At 40.4% G+C, this 21,377-nt stretch overlaps 1 long non-coding RNA gene across 2 annotated transcripts; it reads right to left on the minus strand.

The window, feature by feature from the left end:
- Positions 1-9,048: 9,048 nt before the first annotated feature.
- On the minus strand, positions 9,049-21,045 carry LOC104910632 (uncharacterized). 2 transcript variants are annotated; one of them, XR_014882914.1, is made up of 3 exons: positions 20,909-21,045; positions 15,122-15,265; positions 9,049-11,066 (listed from the first exon to the last, which is right to left on the minus strand). It is a non-coding gene; the product is annotated as an uncharacterized LOC104910632 (long non-coding RNA). The 2 variants fall into 2 exon arrangements; XR_793272.4 differs by having other exon boundaries at positions 9,049-10,725; positions 20,909-21,039.
- Between the last annotated feature and the right edge of the window lie 332 nt (positions 21,046-21,377).

The raw sequence follows: 21,377 nt of genomic DNA on the forward strand, positions 1-21,377 counted from the left end.
GTGAAGCATTATTAACTTCATGCAGATTGATCTTTCCAGTTGTTATAGATGAAGTGTTGCATGAAATGTGGCATTCCCACTGGCACTGCTCACACCTTGGCTCTCTGGGGGGCACTGACCAGACTGCACCCTGTGAATGCACATTTGGAAGGATGCTTCCCACTTTCCCAAAGAGAACTGGGCATTGGGTTGCCCATATGCAGGCACTGACACAGTGTTTTTGGGCTCCTGGGTAACTTCTGTACTGCAAAGTGAAGCATCTCTGGGGTTTTGTTTTTACTGATTAAAAAGAAAATGAGAAACTGTAATAAAATTATATAGAAAGTTGTGTTTTGTCTTGTTTTTTTAAGTCACTATTAATCCTAGCAGGCAAATACTTTATTCCTATGACTTTGAGAGCACCAGTAGTTACTAATACCTGGTCTTGTCACCTCATTCACTGATTAGCTCTTTGAGAAAAGTGCTTCATGTGGCTTGCTTGAATGAGAAACACTTTCTAGGAATATGCCCTTAACATTGTCAGAAGGATGTGCTTCCCAGTTCCCCATATAATGGGGCTGGGTACAGTGTTGCAGCTCTTTAGTCATGTAAGTAGTATTTGCTTATTTTAATTTGTCTTTATGGAACTAATTGTGGCTGGAAGAAGAGCAGTTTGTCTTTGGCAATAAGGGCAGTTTCAGAGCAGATAAAAATAAGAGATTTTGTTAATGAGGAATTCATGAAAATAGATATTTTAAACATTTTTAGCCCTGATGAAAAAGAAAAATGAGATCATGACTTGTTTTAGCTATTAGCAACCGGAGGGGTACAACACAAGTGATACAGAAGAAAATGTGGAAGTTGCTTACTGAAGCTGGTATTCAGTTCTTTATACCCATTGTCTTCATTGCTTTGAACAGTAATCCTGACATACAAAAATTGAGTCAGAAATGTACAAAACTGCATCATTCCTTCCAACCTTCCCAAACCTCTTACAGGAAGGAAGTGTGAGAAATGCACCTGAGGACAGAAGACACCCCTAGTGCTATTGAATGCAGGAAGGATGTCAGTTTGGATGCTGTGGGATGGGCAATTCAAGATGACTGCCTGGTCACTTACTATGATAGAAAACCTTTTTAAAGCTTCATAGCCTGGTTGAAGGTCCAAAGAAGTTGGGTGTACAGGAATCAAACAGGCGCAGTTTCCCAGCCTGGTCCGTTGTTTGCAATGTGCTTTGGGAACGTAAATTTAAAATGAAGGGAAGCATGGCAGGAAACATATTGCATGAGAAACCCACCTCATTATCATATCAGAAAGCAGTGTGAGGTTTATGTAGGTACCTTTGGACTTTAGCTGCAAAGTGCAGAACTAGCTTTCTTAATGATGTTTCTTTAACAGCGTCAGACTTGTTTCAAAATGATTTTGCCATTTAAATTTATTTCTGTTAGTTAAAGGCTGACTTGTGCACAGCTTTTCTGGTTGGTCAGACAAAGAGGGGTGTGTATCTACAGCTTTGTGCTGTTTATTCTTGTTTTGACTACACTAATCCTACCCCTAAACCTGCCGTTTCCTGGAGAAATCCCATCATTACACTCATGAACCTGTCCATACAGTTATTTTGCCGGTGAAATGGTCATACAGTGTATGCATATCGTATGAATAAACACGTTCTTGTAAGTAATGCTTTCAAATGCTTCCTCGGTGCAGCTGGGAAGAACATCGGGATATTTTTGTTCTGCTCACAGCTCTTACTGCCAGATGCACAGGCAACTTCTTCCCTCCACAGCCACCCTCTCTTCTGGCTGGGATGCTCCTGCTCCATCTGGTGGACAATTTGTAGTAACTTTTCATTTATTTATTTATTTATTTAACAAGCAAAAGATGAGGGAGCTGCAGCATTCAGTTTCTGCACATGAGTGTGAGAACAATCTCGTTATGCTGGCAAGGTGTGAGTGTATAAAATCTGATCACTCCACTTCCCACAGAGGAAATGAAATTAAATAGCTGGCTACTGTGGCAGCTAAAAGACAGTTACTCAAATAAGCCTATTACATTTGCGTTATTAGGATTCCCTGCTATTGACTTTGGAAATTCACCTGGAGCACCACTGCACGTGGTGGTCTCCAGGTGTGTTTTTCACACTCAAAAGCCAAATCAGAGTCACTGTGTTGGTAATACCAGTGAAAATTTGAATTAACTTCACAGTGATTAGTTGAAAGATTTAAGGCTTCCCAACAGGTAGCAGTGTTCTACATTTGTTCTTGTTGTTTGTAACTGTCCTAATCCAATTATTTCGGGTTTTATCAAAGAAGAAATATTTCCTGAGGGCCTGGTCAATCCCTTAGGGACCTGAGCTCAGCAGGACTTCCACAGGCTGGAGGAGGAGCAGGGCAGCAGTCACCTCAAGAAGTTCGGTACAGAAACATGTGCCATCCTGAGATAGGGATGGAGAAATGCTATGTGCTGGATGGAGCTGGGGCTGGACCAGACCTGGGCAGCTTAGCAGAGAGGATATGAGTTCTGGGCCCAAGCTGGGCTATGCCAGTGCTGGTGCCCCAGTACTGATGACTGTTTGGTCTGGAGAAGAGAAGACTCAGGGGAGACGGTACTGCCCTCTACAACTACCTGAAGAGAGATTGTGTGAGGTGGGAGTCGGCCTCTTCTCCTGTTTAACTAGTGATAGGACAAGATATTGGATGGATATTTGGAAAAATTTCTTCTCTGACGGAGTGGTGAGATGTTGGCACAGGCTGCTCAGGGAGGGGTGAAATCACTCTCCCTGGAGGTGTTAAGATAAGTGTAAATGTGGCACTGAGGGACATAGTTAGTGGGCATGGTAGGGATGGGTCAACAATTGGACTTGATGACCTTAGAAATCTTCTCCAACCTTAATGACTCTATGATTCTATGGTGAAGACCCAACTCCTGCTGAGCTGCGAGAACAGGAGCCCAACCAGCAGCTTGGTGAATGGATGCTTCCCCTCCATTACTTGTAGGGCTCTAAACTGGGGCACTACACCTGGCTTTGGGCTCTGAAGTCCATGGGAGAGGCAGCAAACTGGGGAGAGGCCTGGTAAATGGGGACTGGTGTGGGTGGTGTGTGAAGGAAGGCTGAGCTTTCTCAGCCTAGTGATGGAGTTATGGGGGAACCCACAGGGGAGCATCGAGGAGATGGAACCAGGCTCTTGGGTGCATGTGGTGTAATGAGACTGGCAAGTTACAAAAAGGGAAACTTTGTAAGGAAACTTGAAACTTGTAAAAGGAAAATATTCTTCATTGCTAGAGTGGCAGAGGACCAGAACGCATTGCCCCGAGATGCACTGCATCCATCTTAGGGGATCTCCCAACTCCACTGCACTAGAAACTGAACAGCTTCCCGAGGTCCTGCTTCTCCTGAGGAGGCAGCGTTCAGCGAAGTTCACGTAGGCAGGCAGCAGAGGGCATTAGCGAACGCCTTATAGTGACCGGCTTCTACTCCTTAGCAAAAATATAAATTGTGGTGGTAGTATAAATGTAGCCTTTGCCTTCAACTTTTCTTGCTTTGTTGTTTTTGTTTGTTTGTTGTTGTTGTTGTTTTAACATGATGATGGAAATGTTCATCATTACTTCGTGCATACTTCGGGTGTTTTTCCTATCTACATCCAGCACGTGGATAAAGAGACATGAGGCTGACAACCCCAGGTGTGCTCTGCCTGCAGAGATGGGCGCGTGCGGTGCACGAAAACATACAGGCACGAGATGGCTGAGCACATCTGAGGTGCACAGAGAGGAGTGAATCGACTCAAAGCCGTTTTTCCGTCTTTCCCATTCAGTTGTGGCAAAACGAGCCAGCTGAGACACCCTATTTGTGGGGGCAGTGCTTGTTTTACCAGACCTGGTGGACCCCCCTCTTACAGCTGTATGCTTGATCAAAAGAAAATGCTTAGCTTCTCTAATTCTTTATGGGCATGTTTCACTCCTGTACTATTTAATTTCTGATAGGCAAGGCAGGACTGGACTAATTTACTCCTGGCACAAAGCCTAGGATGTAACACGCCAAGCTCAGTGTGTAACAACTGCAGTCGGACAGCGGAGCGCAGGTCAGCGTGCATTTCACACCCCTTCTTTTACTACTGGAGTCATGGGGCAAAATTGACTCTTCTGCCAGCTCCAGTGAAGGTGTAAATGCATATGCACAGTGTAATGGCTTTAAATCTTGGATTCCAACTTGTATGCGCCAGATGGATCTTGTATAAATGTTCTACTTTACAGCATGTTAGCATTTGCTAGTAGTTAGCTGAAGGTTATAGCTGCCAGACTTTTCTGTGGCAGTTTCCAGGCCAAAAAAAAAAAAAAAGGCAAGGAAAGGAAAAAAGGCAAAAAGCACTCCCCTGCACAGGAGGCAACATCAGGACAATAGATAAAACTAATTTTAATAATATCGCAAGAACCTGTGCTTGTTTTTGAATCATACTGGATTTGTTTTATCCTGACTTGGACTATGTGAAGTTCAGAATTTGGAAGGAAAGCTATCTGTGTTTATCAACAATCATTTTAAAAGTCTTATTAAATGTTTGTGTATTGTGTGCAGAATCATGGTTATCTTAGAAAAATGTATGTGTAGCTGTATATATGCGCGTGTTTTTGTCAAAAGCAAGAGTGGAACCTAGCTAGGCTGGCTAAAGCTTTTAATTTGATGAGGTTGGCCAGAAGTGCTTTTCAGCACATACACTACTATATATAAAATGCATTTGTGCTCTCTGTATTGCTAAAGCCTTGTCTTCGTTTACTAAAAGCACAGTTCTTACCAGCCATGACATGTTATGACATGACAGTATGTCTTTTAGTAGGCTACTAGTTCTTGTCTCCAGTTCAAATCAGCTCCATTGTAGACCTGAAATATCTACTAAGTATCTAGCAAAATATGCTTTGGAGTGCCTACTTTTCACTTTCCCCTTTCCTTTTTCCCCTTTCCTTTTTCCCCTTTCCTTTTTCCCCTTTCCTTTTTCCCCTTTCCTTTTTCCCCTTTCCTTTTTCCCCTTTCGTCTTCTTGTCTTTTTTCCACTTCATTTCCTTCATTTTCTTTTCTTTTCCTTCTCCTCCAAATTAAATTCATAATTGCAGAAAAAAAGACAAATGGAGGTTCCAAAGCTGCAAGAGAAAAATTAATCAGCTTTATGGTGCACATGTTTAAAACCTATAACATTGGCTGGACAAATTGTTAAAAACAGGGTGTTAAAAACATTTTTTAAAAACAAAAAAAATTGTTAAAATAATTCTTGGCTGTCTCCTTTGTCTTGTTTTCTTTCTACAGCCTCTTCCAATCTCCCTCTCACAACTCTCTCATCAGAGTCCAACAAACAAGCACATCTTTGTCCTCATAAAAAGCACATCGGCTTTAGTTCCAACTGTAACATAATTCCAACAGTAATGAACACATCAGTGGCAAAAAGCCTTAGTGCAGTCTGGCTGCATCTGACATCTTCTGAAGGGCCACCAAGGAGGGGAATGCCCAGGCTTACTCCCAGCCACATAATGCCTGCCTGCAGGCAGAGCTCTGCAGAATGGCAACAAGTGGGGCAAAAGCTGCTGTCTCAGGCTCCCCAGCAGGGAAGAGCAACCTGTGAGCAGAACGGTTTTATGTGCTACGAATTGTCCTGCTGAAACCACTAGTTGAAAACTGAGTAGGTACTTTCATGCTTTGCTGGATTAGGCTGGCAAGGGCTGTTTGTGCCTGCTGATATAGCTGGGCAAAGCCGCTGAAGGCAACTGGCTCTCAATAGCCAGTGTACATTCATGGCATGTTAGTTTTTTCTTTTACAAGGTCAAGTTCACAGTCTTTTGTTGTGAGGGAAAATTCACAGTCATTTTTTTTTCATAGGTTCCTCCTGTCTGTGAAGAAGAAAAACTCATGGCTGTGACCGTACTCAAATATCCCAGTTTCATCTGTCATCTTTTTCTGCAAGATCTTGCCACTGTTCCTAGATTTAATATCAAATATGGTCTTGTGCAGTATTTAGGGTGGGTAGTGTCTCCTTTTTTTAATAAAAAAAAAATTTCAGTGAAACATGCCTGGAAGTTTAATAGTTGTACTTTCCACCATGGAAGGTACATTTGCAGAAAAATTAATTGTTACCAATTGTGACCAGCCCGGTCATTAAACTTTGCCTTGGGTCAGCTTTTCACTCTGCCAGAAGATTATTATGTACAGATTAAGAGGCTGTTGCTAGCATTAGCTGTGGATTCATAAGGCATTGCTGTTCACAAATACTGTGTGTTTTATTTGAGCGAGTTTCAGCAGCCGAGTGTTTTGTGTAAACCCTCATTAGCGTCCGGCTCTCCAAGAGTCTTGCGCTGTAATCGGATTATTCGCTTTCCGTTGACTTCTGAGGACTCGGGCTTCTGCTTATCTCGTGTTTTTTCCATTGCATCTCACCCTGCATTAGCAGCAAGGGCTTGTTGGGGTCCCGAGGCTGTGTCATTTTGTGCTGCGAGGTCCCACGCTTCCCCACATGCTGTATGGGAATGCCTGCTGGAAGGAACACTTTAATAGCTGGAAGTGCTTGCTTCTGAGTTCGCTGTGCGTTTTATTTTAGCACCGTTGTCCAAGAGATTGATACAGGCAGAAGGGAGAGCTATAAAAGACCTTTGGCTGTGGTTTGCTAAAAGCTTATTTACGGTATGAACGTTAAAAACAGAAATGTGCACATCATGTGGTGCCATGCAGGGTTTCCCGGAATATTTTGCTGATAAAAACAAATAAAAAGGGTCTTTCCTGCCTGTTGAATTTACAGCTGAGATAGCCTGATTACCAGAAACACTTATGTGTTTAATCTTTTCATGTTTAGAGCAGGAGAGGGTAGGGCAAGAGCGCTGCCCAAGGAAAATGCAGAGGGATTGCTTTTTATTTTGTGAGGATTGTAAATTCTGTTATGGAAAATGTAATAAAGAAGAAGCTTAAACAAAAAGAGTGGCTGTGCGAAATCGCAAAATTTCCATTGGGTGAAAACAAATCCTAACTTTATGTACTTTTCCCTGGAGAGATGTAATGTGAATGCTTACAGCTGTTCTTAGTTTCTTATTCCCTGATTAGGTTTAAATTAAAGGAAGGATGTCATATTGAATTATGAAGAATTACTTATTTTAGATATTTTCGTTTATACATACCTTCTATCATAACCTTGCCGTGGCACTTGCGAGGCCATATTTAACATGTGCACACAAATGCTATTAAAAGCCAACCAACTGCAATGTAGTGGTTCTGGCAGAAAAATGTGTCCAGCAGCCCCCACAGCTCAGCTGCTCTGGTACCTTCACAGTCTAAGGGAAAACCAACCCGTCTCAGGGATACCCAAGCCGCCCTGTCAAGGTGGGCTGCTTGTATGGGGAGTGGTGCTGCTGTGGTCTGTGCTTTGGGGAAAGGTCTCTTCCAGGGCTTCCACTCATGCTTGGAACTGCATGATCTGAAGCTGAAGGGATGGGATCCAGGAGGCAGACAGCACTCTCAAATCTGGGTCATACCCAAAGCAAGTTTCATGGAGATGGCAGGGCTGGTTTTATTGTATTCCATAGAGTGCTTTGGCTCTTGAATATTTTTCTTGCAAATTATCAACTCTGCAGGAGTCCCAAGATGTAAAGTAGCCATTAATGAAAACTATTCAGTGTATATATATATATTTTTATATTTATATATTTTATTTTTTTATTATTATTATTATTTTTTTTTTTAATGGTGTTGAAAAGAACAAAACCGGTGAGCAGAGCAGGACAAATGCATTCAGAAACTGGAGCCTACGTGCCTCTGCAGAGGCTGGTGGCTGCTTCCCGGCCCTTGTGTCTTACCAGTTTCTTAATTATTGGCTCTTTGCTATCTGCTCCTCTGTACAATCTTTAGGATGGTTGTAGGACCCAGCAAGAGTTTTGCCTTGACTGTAGGATCCAAACATGTTGTGTGCCATGCTAACAGTAATAATAATGACAATAGTAACAATCAAGTTATTTTCAGTAAGTTTTCAAAGGGCCAGGGACCATTGTTCCTGTAGAAAGGGTGGCCAGCCACTCACACTCTCCCCAGGAACTGCCAAAAGTGGGGTTTCTCTTGCTCTACTACTGCACATTCTAATGCTGGAGACACCCCTGAATTTTTCTTTACCAGTCTCCCCACTGTTACATAGAGCCTAAAGAGACATCTGTTTCCAAAAGCACATTAAGATTAAATACACCATTATTTTGAAACACTTTAATGCAATATGTACAGGAGCTGCCTCTGAGAGAAAGCACTTTCTATTACATGTGTTTTGGAACACTCCCAGCTATGAGATTTTAAACTTGTAATTTTAATTCAGTGACACTTTTTTTTCCTTTTCTGTCATTCTAGATGCATATTTATGGTGTGTTGTAGCTTCCGTGTCTCCTTTCAGCCAGAATACTTTCTCCTATCTGTGGTGTTTTTCTGAGCAAATAAAATATCCTTGAACAATACCACTTTTTAGTCAGTCATCACACTGATTTATTTCAGCTTTGGAGAACTGACCCCTTTCAAGTTCCAAATGCACACATTGCGGCCGGTGTCATGTTTTGTCTGCACACAGCAAGTGCAACAGGATTAAGGTCATTGGTACCAAAGCAACTCCTCATTTTTTAGATCGGTGAGTAGGTCTCTGGCCTTTCTCATTCTTAGACTGTATAGAAATTAAGGCAATAGACACAATGGTTAAAATGTACACGTAATTGCACTGGACAAAAAAAAAAAAAGAGCTGTTTTTTTTCTCCTGTATGTTGACTGAGACAGTGACCAAGGATACTGCTGCTGCCTGAAAGTCCTGCAGTATCTGGTCTCAAATAAGAGAAAACAGAAACAAATTTTCCTGTACAACTACTCAATTACACACTGGCTGTCAGGCGAGGTGTTCCATGACATGGCTTGGTATGTTTTGGACGTGTTACTGAGTGATACGTTTAATCAAGACCACCTCGCAACTGTGAGACTTGCTTTTTTCTTATATATATATATATTTTTTTTCCTTCTTCTTTCTTTTTTTTTCTTTTTTCTTTTTTGTTTACTTTGTCTTTTGTATTTTTTTCTGTTTCTTCACTTTTTTCTTTTCCTCCTTTTGTTCTTTATTTTTGATCTTTCCTGTTTACTTTTCCTTTTCTTTTTTGTGCTTTTCTTATTTCCCCATCCCTTTCTCCGCTTTCCTCTATTTTATCTTTTATTTTTCTCTCTCTTTCTCTTTCCTCCCTTGATATTCAAATCTACTGAAAAGCTTCCTCCCCTTCAGTTACTTTAATATGCTTTCATACTCTGTTTGCTCTATTTTATTTCTCAGCTTTGTTATTTCCACTCCCCAGTAAAATCTATCACCTTTGAATGAGTTATTTGCTTTTCTGGACTGCAGCAAATACCACCCACTCTGTTAAGGTCAGGCTCCAGCTCCTTGACTTCGCTATTGTTCTGTCCCTTCCTTACCCACTCTGTCATTGCAGCACGACAGCTCCAGCTGGGAGGGCAGGGAAATCACTCCCTCAAGAGCAGTTTATCATGGCAATAAATGTTATGTGTTTTAGTAGGATGCCACCAAAGTTCACCATCATGCCGAAGCTGAAACAATTGATTCTTTTATTCATCTCTTAGATATACTGTATTTGGTAGGTGTCTGTATCCAGCACAGAGTAGCATCCTGAAGCTGCAAAATGTTACTTCTAGGTTGTGTTGTGTTAGGAAAATTATGGAATTTGCACAGAGAAACATCAAAATATTTTAAATTAATTGCTACTTCTCAGTTTTCTTCCTGCTCTCCCTTGTGCTTGACCTTTAATTACTTTGCTCACGTAGGCCTCACATAGGCGTTTCCAAAGTCATGTCAATTAAATGGTGTACATGGCTTTTACATTTCTTTCTGACTATTTTCTTCTTTTTATGGCACTGCCCGTGCGCAACTCGGTTGACTTCAAAGCACCACAGTCCTGAGATTTTGTGACTGGAACTGGCACTCAGCAGAGCCAGGCCAGCAGAATTACATGAATTATATGAATTATAATAAAATTATGTATTTTTATTTTTCAGATAGTAGACAGAAAAGAGAAATCTTTTTCCTTGCATTCATTTCCCCATCTTCCTATCAAATATCTTTCTTTCCTTGGCCAAGAGAGCTTGATTAAAACCGAGAATACGCTTTGCGACAAATTTCTCATCCAGCAGAATTGCATTAGTAATATGAAAACAAGTTGCTCAGTGTATCGTGGAGCAATTCAATGAGCACTAAAGGAAATTGCTTAAAACAAAAAAAAAAAACAAACAGAAGTAGTTACACTCTAATCTCTCAGCGACATATGAGAGGGCTCAGTATTCTTGTAGGGAAAATGGCCAGCAGTCTTGTGCTGACATATTGTAGGTATCTCACTTGCCTGAAATGTAAGTTGCGATTCACAGAAACTCTCTGGGTCCTGAGGTCAAATTCCCAGCAACAGTTTCACTCAAGAACATGAAGGAAAAAATTGACAAGGCACAGTATTTCATTGCAATATTTTTCTACAGAAAACCCTTCCAGTCCTTTTTTTCTGAACATTTTGTTTCTAAATCTGTCTCGGCTTAGCAAAAAACAGAGAAAGCACCAGACAACTCCATGCCGGAAGGTTCCCCTTCTATCCCTTCCTCTTTTCAGGCAGAACAGGCTGCCAACTGGCACTGCTCCTGTGCTGGCTCCGGCCAGTGGCACTGCAGAAGCAGCTCATTGTGGCTTCCGTTGCTCCTGAAGACCTCTTGATCTTGACACCAAAAAAAAAGAAAAGAAAAAGAAAAAAAGAAGAGAGAAAAGATCACCTCAAAGTAAACCAAGCCAAACCAGAGGAACTGCTGTTGAAATTGTCCCTGGGATAGACCAGGAACATTTGCTCTGTAGACAGACCAGTGGTCCCATAATTTGTCTCCATCCCTCCATTCCCAAGGTCAGGCTTGAGGTCCATGAGATGTCTATGTGTTCCTGCTGGGCTGGTGCTCTGGGGACTTAAGTGATTTATTTCATTTTTGCATTATAGAGAAATGCCAGTTGAAGACAGATGCGAGAAAGCTTTACGCTGGATAATGAACGTAATAATGTATGCTGGGTCTGAAATAGGAAAAAATGAAGATATGCTGTAGATGGGGCTCATCTTTAAGAAGATAAATATCAAAGATCATTAAATGAACTACAGTAGAACCGTTGCTATTGGTGTCAACAGATGTGTCTTTTCCCCAGATCTGATCAGTGATTTTTTTTTTTATTGGCACATGACTGAGCCCATTCAAAATATGTTGATCAAAGACAAAGAACATATTTCTCTGCTGTTTATTTGCATGGCACTGCTTTAAGTGATTTTCATATCTTGATCACCTTTGGTTCTAACTAGCCAGCTGGGCAAGAAGCAGTAACACACAGTGATGCTGATGGCAAAAGAACAATTGCTTTTAAATATTGTTAAAGGCTCCTTTGGGCTTTCAGTGGCTACACAGTTTCTGAAGTTATGTATGAACAAAAAGTACATAAACAAAGTGTGAATTTATTTATTGTAGCCAGGCTGAGGCCAGAGCTGAAGAGATGGCCTGTTACTCATCTCAGCCAGCTACAAAATGGGAGATTATTTAAATTCAGTGTATCAGCAAAGCTTTGCAGTAAAGACACAAATGGTTGGGGGATAGCTCTAATGCTTTCTAAGGCCATAAAGAATTGACTTACACTTTGGTTCAGACAGTTGGGTCCCCGAGACCAATGGCCAAACAGTCTTGGGAATATGCAGGTGCTCTACTAGTCACCTGACTTCTGTTTAATTTGGTTTAAAGTGTTGCCTCTGGTCAAGGGAGTGACTATGGCTTCCTGTGTTGAAAAGGCTTTTCACATCCCTTCCCTGTGTAACCGGAGCTGTTCAATAAAGCCTTGGTCTTTCTGCCTTTACCTCTTAGAGCTGTGTTACATCACAGCCAAGATAGTCCAGTCTTATGACCCCCCAAAATTAAAACCAAAAAGCAATGCAGTAAAACCTTACTGAACCTGTAGTCATTTTGCCTGGCTATGTTGTCTGAACCTCAACCCTCTGACAATACATATTTTGTTAAAACAGTGGAATCCAAATGATAGATGGAATGGCTGCATCATATCTTGGGAAAACATTTTAAAGGGTGTTTTGTTTCTGTGAGCACACTTGGGATTTGATGTAATAGTGCTTGCAAGAGTTGATATAAAGGAAATTATTGCTTCCCAATAAAATTCTCCATTTTTATTGGCTCACATACAGAGAATGGCAGCCAGCTGATAAAATACTCAGTGGAATTTTCCTTCCATCTAGCCGTGTACTCTACAACTATGAGGTATATATTTTTTCTAAGTGGGCAAATGATGATTGTTTTAAAGCATTTTATGTTTATTGCACTGCTCTTTAGGTGGGAGTCTTTACGTACTTCGTGCTTTAACTGGAACTTTGGCTTTTAAGCCTGCTCAATATGACAGTAAAAAATATTTTGTAGATCATAAAAATCTCTTATCTCTGTCAGATATTTACAGGCAAAGTAAGATGTATATTCTGTAAAAGCATTTTTAACTTTTCACATGCTATTTGGATTCCTTAATAGACTATCCAGTTAGGGATACAATCATGCATACCTAATATGACTCTGCGAGACCGAAATTTTAAAGAACATTTGCAAAATATTACTTCTTCAAGGGGCATGAAAATCTAGAAAACAAATCAGCTCTGCTATCTTCCCTAAAATAAACACAGACTTCCTCACAACCTTAAACTTTACAGCATTACTTACAGTTACTACCAACAATTCCTTAGCTTTCCAAAAAGGAAAATCTTTAATTTTCAATGAATTTAGTTACTGGATACTATAAAATATTTCATCACATTAAGCCGGCTTTTCTTTGTTCATGAGGGGCAGTTTGATTTCTAAGCTGTAAGACCAGGAGAGGGCATCATAGCTGGGTGATTTTTGGGTGCTTGTTCTCTGGAAGATTCTCCAGGCTCTTGGCTAGACTTTAGCCTTCCCAGACCAGAGAAGGGGAATGGGGAAATCCAGCAATGTTTCAAGGTGTGTTTGGGGAGCACTTTGTGCTGCATCTCACCCATGAGCTCAGAGTAGGGACACTGGTTCTGGCATCTGTCTGGCCTGCCTAGTGGGTGAGCTGAGCTCTTACACAGTCAATTATTCAAATAAAAAAAATGCAAGGAGCTGCTTGGACTTGATGGCTGCAGGGCTTAGTTGAGCAAGTGCCACAGAATCACAGTTCAGGACCAAAGTATCAACGTACCATCTAAACTCACCCTTGCCTGCTGTCTCCTAACCTGGCCTCCTTTTTTCAGTGATATTTTGGGTAGAAGTTGTCAGGGGTTGTGGTCAGCTTTGTAATAATATCTATGTCAAAGCAAAGCAAACTGGCCCAGAACTGGCCAAATAAATTGTTGTGCAAGTGGGGGGTGCTATACCTGGTTTCTGGGCAAGCAGCAGCTGATAAGGGCATCTAATAGTGGAGATTGAGCTATCTAAGCACATTTCTTGGCCTAACCCTCTCTCCAGCACTTATGCGTTAGTGGAGGATGAAGACTACCCACTTTTCTGCTACTAGGAATTACCAGACCTAGTTTTCTCATCACTAACTAGTTTGGCATGATGGTCACAGGATGCTCCCCCTGGAAAACATCTCACTTCTCTTAGTAGAAGTTGAGGGGGTCAAAAGAAGCAAAGTTGATGACAACCATTTTTATATCAGTTTCCAGGTAAAGCAACAACTGGGCCTTGCCCATAGCTGTTGGAAGATATAGGTTCTCTGGCTGTCCTAGAACAAATCCCTGAGGAACGCCAGCATCATCTTTAAATGCAGCATCCTCTCCCCAGACAGTCAGTGGGACAAGACATACCCACAGCTAACACGTGTCTTTGGAGTCTTTCTCCTTGAAGAGCTTCAAAAGCTGCCTGGACACTCAGCACTGGGCAGCCCTGGTGAAGCAGGGCATTAGAGCAGATGGACTCAGGGGTCCCTTCAGCCTCTGCCCTCTGTGTTTCTGTGATAGTCATGTAAGCACCATTTGCAACTGGCTGGTATGATTCACCAGGTTAGCTCTCTGAACTTTGTTTAAATAACTCCTGTTTGTCCATATGTTGTATATACAGATCAGTGTCATCTGAAGAACAGGAGCTCATCATCGTTATTGTCAAATGAATATAAGCTATGAAGAACCTACAGAAGACATTATGACACTCCAGAATATCTGCTGGCTTTCCAGAAGATTATGCTGTTAGTTAGAAATGCTCTCTTGTTCAGTTTCTGGAGCTCCCCGGGCCTAAAATGTCCATGTTTGGACTGTCAGACAGATTGTTGACACCAGAGACAGCTGACATAGGAAATAAATCCATGCAAGAATCACATGATTTGGCATTCTTACAAAACATTTTACAAATCTGTATTAAAGCCAGTCTTTTATTTCTAATTAAATTAACATCATACCAGGCTGTAACTTTTATGCTCCACTTTAGGAGTTACAGCTAAATGATGTTATGAACTCATTATGTCAAGATACAACAGCATTGACCCAGACTTGTCTCCCAGTCCTCCAAATCTTATCCACTCCACACTTGGTTTACCACAAAAACGGCCTGGATTATTACAAGCTTAAAACAAGAGGGTACGCTTTAACATAGCTTCTGTGTTTCAAATGGGAAATGACGGTCTAGTTAACAAGAAGCAGACTCAAGCATGCTTCAGACACTCTGGCAATTACACATACATTAGTCCTACATCCTGCCAGAACACAAAGTGAAAGAAGATATCCTTCCCCTGGAGCATGGAGGGCTAGTTCTGAATCTACTCCATCAGAAGAAGTAGTTAAATAATGAGAACAATTAATTCATTTCTGTGCTGCGTTTTCCTGGGAATTGCTCCCTAAAAAGGAGTAGAGAAGATGGAGCCACCATTTCAGGTGTAATCAGTTGAAGAAACAAAGGCTGGAAAGCTGGAAACTCTTTCAGGATGAGAGTCATCAGACTCTGGAAAAGATTGACCAGCTAGATTGTACAGTTCCCCTCTTTGGAGATATTGAAAACTCTTGAACAGGCAAGAAGTATCTGCTCTAACAATTTCTTCTGAGCAGCAGGATGCACTAGGTGATTGCCTGAGGTCTTTCAACCTACCTGCGTATGAGGTTGCTCACATGCAAGAACCACGTGTCTTAAGGTGCTAGTGCTGTGGGAAGCTGATTGTGGCCACAATTCAACGAGGAGAAGGAGGAACCAGAGTTGCATCAGATGGAGCTTTCTGGAGAACACTTGAGAAAACTGTTGAAGAGCAAGAGGAGACATGAATAGCTTAGATAGGTGTTAGTTCATAAATAGAACAACTAGGTTTAAATTTTTAATTTTTTTTAATTTTTTTTATTAATGCATTTCTTCCTTGTGCTTCCATCAGTAGGATCTAAACTAAAAATACACATTTTATACATATATTCCCAGAGACATACGAACAGTATCAAAAGATTGGGATGAGGATATGGTTTTGACAGGAAAGTAACTGTATTGTGAAAAGGTGAGGGAACCTGTACAAGGCAGAAAAATGCTAGAGACTGCCACTGGTGGTGAAGACACATGGATGCTTGTTATCTTTGCATGTCTCCTGTGTTTACTATAGCAGAAGACAATGATGCAGTCACTCAGCAGAAGTGTGGTGCTTGCTGTTGTTACCAGCCAGAAAACTGGCAGGAAAGTTTAGAAGTGGAACATTACCATCTTGTTCTTTAAAGCAATAATCAGTATTTTAGCAATTACTTTCAGAGTGAGTTCTAAAAGGTGGCTTGTGACTACCCACTTGGGGTGGTAACATCTAACACGACTCTTAGTAAAGAGAGCCATAGTTTGAGGGTTGATGTGGTACTTTTGTGTTTTGATTGATGAGTTTTATTCAGTAGACATGGGCTAGCTTCACTGTCTGGCTTCAAGCAATCCTGCTTCTAACAATACTTTTGACAACATCTGAAACACTTAAAAAACAGGCATTGGGAAATAATTATAATCCTCACAATTTAGAGAGCATTGATTCCTCCCCCCTCCCCCCCCCCCAGTTCCTTGTGCACAAGCCTATAGAGATGTCATTTATGCCCCAGACACATTAATTTCTAATTTTTTTTTTCTCTCCTTTAACTCTCTTAATTGGAAGAAAGTATGTTACTGCTGATTTATGAACTCTTCAGAAGTGCCAGGGATCATTTTAAATGTACACAGCTGCTCTGCAGTAGTTTAACTTGGCAGATAGTATTAAACCATTGAATTGTGTCATTTATTTGTGTATGCACACAATAAGTTCCTTGTGCAGGTTCTTCAGAAATAGTCTCAATGTTGATTCGGAAACACGGCCTAAAAATAACCTAGTCCCATGATTTATTGTTTTGGTGCTTGTCTCCAAACAGTACATCTAAAATGAAGAATGAGATAACATGTATACCCCAGATAAGGCAACGGAATGGAAACCATCCGTAAGAGGATCTGTAGGCCAAGGTCTAAAATGGAAAAGTTCCCAGGGTGAGCAAGTAAGACACATGATGGGAAATCGACCTGTGTTGCTGATATTTGGGAACTCTGCAACGTATTTCATTGCTAGAGAAGGGAGTATATGATGTTGCGTAATGAGAAAGAGCAGCAGTCATGACAGCAGTATCACTAGATCTAATGGGGTATAAATCAGGGCAGTTTACTCTGTCATTCCATCCAGGGCATCATAAAAGTAATGCCTGTCATCTGGAAAAAGCCTGAACTCAGAATTATATGCCTTTCGCATATACCCTATTGAATGTATAAAATCCTACAGCACCAGAAAGTAAAACACTTTTTTTTTTTTTTAAATACCAAGTCTCTTTATACTAAGGGGTGACATCTGCAAATATATTCTACAATCAATACTATGCGACTTGATTTATGTTTTAAGCAATTCCATAAAAAAAAAAAATGCAGTACAGATTCTATTATAGCTCTGAAAAATAACTTTTTAGGCCATGATACTAATCTCTTTGATCCACACCACTTAATGTATTGGAAAGCAGAAGAACTCCCCTTATTTCTCCTTTGGCTGCAAAATGGAATAAAAACAGCCTTCAGGGAATTGTAGATTCAGTTCTACCCTTGACAAGTGAACATAACAGGCAGCGTTTAAAGACTGATTGATAGGCATCATCTCTTGATGATCCTAGCAGAGCTTTTTAAGACTGCTGATTGCAAGCGCAGACATTCTGGAAAGTGAAATTTATGCCTGTCAGGCTTTCTGCCGTGCTTTGTCTCCTCTTTACTCCCCTTCCCCTCAAACCAGACTTCAGCAGTCTGACATGGAAATCAAGAACAATGGCCAAACAAACCTGAGCCAAAGGCTAATATCAGACTCACAAGTTTCAAATGTTTTTCTCTTTGCTAAACAGTATAAAAGGGAGAAATTGAAAACTGAACTGAAAACAAGCTTGCCTTAATCCTAGAAAATTGTAGAACTTTAGCATGTCAGAAGCTTTAGAAGCCACAGAGTCTTTATACAGTAGGTGTAGTATCATTATCCATGATGATTCAATTCTTTGATCTATCACAGTCACAATATTTCCACGAGCTCTAGGCAGATGCAAAAATGAAACTTGAGTTGCTTTTGAAGGCCATGAAATTTGGTTATGGAATTTATGTTACCCCTTTACAAAAGGCTGTTAAGTGCAAATTTACTTCTTTTCCAGGATCAATGATGACAATAGCTGATGAAACTGAAATATCAGTTGTAATTCTTTTTTCTCCTCAGCTCCATACCACCTGTCTGTGGTATGGAGCCATTCAGCTGCCTCATACCAGACAAAACAAGTGGACTCAGACACAGATGTGAAGACTAGAACACCTTGAATTTTCTACTTTAAATAAAAAAAAGCTTGTATACTATCACTCTGTGTTAAAGCAGAAAGTAGTTATTAACTGAGTAACAAACTTGTTGGACACTGTTTTCTTGTCCTACATGACCTCAGCATAAAAAAATTAACAAGGCCCAACTGCCAACATTGGGTGCAAATGGCATGTGGTACGGCAACTGGGTTGTATACTTAGTTGTGGTCAGCACGCTGGAGAGATCACGTAGGCCATTTAATTTAACCTCCATATTCCTGTAGTAGCTCTTTGTCACATTCATCATTCGCACTACTTTTGAACAAATCACAAATCTGATCTATCCTCTGTGGGTGTTTTTTTTTTTTTTTTAAAGCTTCTACTTCTCCACTAGTAGCAGGGCTTCAGTTCTCTCTCCTCTCCTTTCTATTTTTTTGAGGCATGCAACATGCTTTGAAGACTCCAACAAGCTTTTTCTTATGTCATTACCAAGGGAAATATATATTAATGTGAAACCAGAAAATGCCATTGCCTTGGTAGATTAGTCTTCTGTTGTTAGATTTCATACTGTTTATCTGGGTGATCACTGCATAAGATATTTTATTCAACACTTTCTTTGGTAATTAGTATATTTTTATATTGACATTGATCTCAATGATTTTATTTGAATATTGAAGTACAGAAGGAACTGTTGGAATTGCCCCCTGTGCATTATTTCGCTGCTGCATATGCCGAATACAATGGGTAGAAAACCAACGAGTTCACTGAGGCTGCAACTATAGCTCTTTTTCTTCCACTAGAAGATGAAATCTTAGCAATTAATGCAGTAGAAAATATTCTGTAAGCAAACTTGTTGCTAGGCCAGTGGAGCAGACACTCCACAAACGACATGCTCCTCTTCAAGAGTAAAAGGTATGTACCTCAGACCCAGAAACTAGTCCTAGAAGTCACCTCTAATTCTGAACAGTACTAAGTTTACAGTTCCTGGAAAGCCAGATTTAGAGCACTGGCAGTAATAACACTCAATTTGCTAGTAACCAAATGACAGTTGTTTAAAACTAAGTTTTCTATATTTGAGGAAAGAAAAGCAAGTAGACTGGATTTGTTATTTCAGTCTTTTAACTGTGTTTTTCCAGTACACATGATAAAAAGAGGAGAAAGGTATAGAAGTGGAGACATCCTGCAGAACCAGAGGATGCATCCATCTGGTACTATTGCAAATTGTGAATAGTCGTATGTATATTTAATGTCAGCTTATATAAATTATATGTATAATTGTATGTATGTACATATGGTCCTTAGTGAATGAAGTGACATAGGGACCATCTCACTGCTGCTTCCTTACTTCTGCATTCTGGTGTTTTTGCCTACCTCTACAGCCCAGGAGCTGTGGACTGGTCCATGGTACGAACAGGAAATAGCTATACCACAATCCAGAAAGCACTGCAACAGTCAGATCTGCTAAAGAGTTTCATCTAGATTAACTACTCATAAGCAGAATTATTTAAAGAGCTAATCATCTCTATCCTTCTCTCTTACAAAGTGTAACGTGTTGCAAAGCACAGCAATGACACAAGAGCAGCAAGGCCCTAGGCTACAGAAAGCAAGGATTTGCATTTCTGCTACGCAAGGCAAATGTCACTGTTATTCCCTTCGCTAAAGATATATTCCACTTCAGCAGTAGCACTAATGTGCATTGCCATGCATAAGAAGGTTTAAAAACCTTTTTTCCATCTACTTAATGGTGAACTTGATGAAGACACATAAACAAGGCAGAGTGCAACTTTACTTTTCATAGACGACTCTGTTTCTTCAGTCATATGGTCTGAATATCTTTTGGTGCACTGGAAACTTAAAGACAAATCTTACAGCTGTAGCTTAATTCCAACTGTGAATGAGGAGAGACTGTGACTCCAAAGCTCATCAAGTTTTTTTGCTTTGATCTCAACATCTTTCACCAATCTAAATTAATTAGAATAAGTGAAATACATGTTTGAACCTCCTAAAATATACTGGAAAAATCTTCCTGTTTGGCCTTTCAAAGAAAACAAACAAACAACATGAATGCACACCAGCAGGAAGAAAAAAAAAAATTTTGCTCAAAAGTAAGAAAGATCAAATTATCGTGTCTCAAGAGAGTGTCAATATTCTCATTTGTGGCAGAGCAGATTTGCAACCTTCATTTGGAGGAACCTGAGAGTGCCAGAAGCAAATGGCAACATATCCTGACCTTGAGAGGATTTAGAAAACGCAGTTATTGCTGCAGATACACTATCATGCCCATCCAGAGATCCCAAATAAGGGTCAAATCTTGGCTGCCAACTGGATGTTGGATTTGGAAGGCAATGAAGCAAATTCATAAGCAAAGTATCAACTTAGGAAAGGCCATATAATCAGATGTTAAAAATACAGTCTTTTCCTAGTCTTAACAATAGTTATTAGTAGTCTTAAATATTTAAGATCAAGTACTTTTAGAAAGGAAAGAAAATAGTGCAGTTGTAATTCCTGAACAGAATCTTACTTATTTGACTGCAAGAAAGAGTCAGCCTCTAACAGCTGGTTCACCAAGTACTTCTGAGTAAAGGTGTGCAAATCTTTTACAGTGCAACAAAACCATGCAAAACCTTAACTGGTTTTGGCTATTTTTTTCCTCTTTCTTTAATGAACCTGAAATTCAGGATTACGTTCACTAAGAATTGCTGATTACTGAAAGGAAATACACGGCTCATTTGAAACATTCTCTGCTTGCCAAAACTCAAATGCATAGCAGATATAAAATGAGTGTTAATAAAGCCCCAAGTTGAGCTACTGCTAATCGAGCAGGAAGCTTAAAATGCTGTGGGACTAATTCTTCTAGGAGAAATATCTCCACAGCCTCATTTTTACAATTTTTCATTTTCTGTATGAATATATGTGAGAGGACACCAGATTTCTATGGAATTATGCTAACTGGCTGTACAATCAATGAGTATACAGATACATAATCAACAAGTATACAGAAAAGTTAGGCTGGTCTTCAGATAACAAATAGCCGTAAAGATTATCACACTGGAAAGGAATAATCAGAAATGAATGGAAAAAGCTTACCTTTGCCCTGGGCTTGCAGAATACAATTCCAAGAGGAGCAATCTCCAGAGAGAGATCTTTTCTTAGTAGCAGTCAGCCCTTAAATTGAGTCAAGGAGAGGTGGAGCCAGGCCCCACCCCTTCTGGTCACACAGCTGAATTGCCTTCACCTGTGCTCCCACATCTGACTCATTGCTTGCCTCAGGTGATCAATCAGAGGTTCAGACAGTGATTCAGTAGTTTCCATATACTAGCAATAAACTTAATGACACTCCTCTAAAAGTCCTCCCCCAGGTTTGTTTGAAAGGTCACGTTAGAAGCTTCTCAGCTTTGCACAGTCTAAATGAGTTCCAAACAAGAACCCTGCATTAATCAGAATGACTGAAAATTTTCCTTCAGCTCATGTGGTAAAGGTCTGTGGTTTGGGAGCAGAAGGCTGTGACTGCTCAATGAGCTGCAACCAGACACAGTTCTGCTCTGTTATTCTGGTA

Source organism: Meleagris gallopavo, chromosome 4 (assembly GCF_905368555.1).
Source record: "Meleagris gallopavo chromosome 4, MGAL_WU_HG_1.1, whole genome shotgun sequence".
Lineage (NCBI taxonomy): Eukaryota > Metazoa > Chordata > Aves > Galliformes > Phasianidae > Meleagris > Meleagris gallopavo.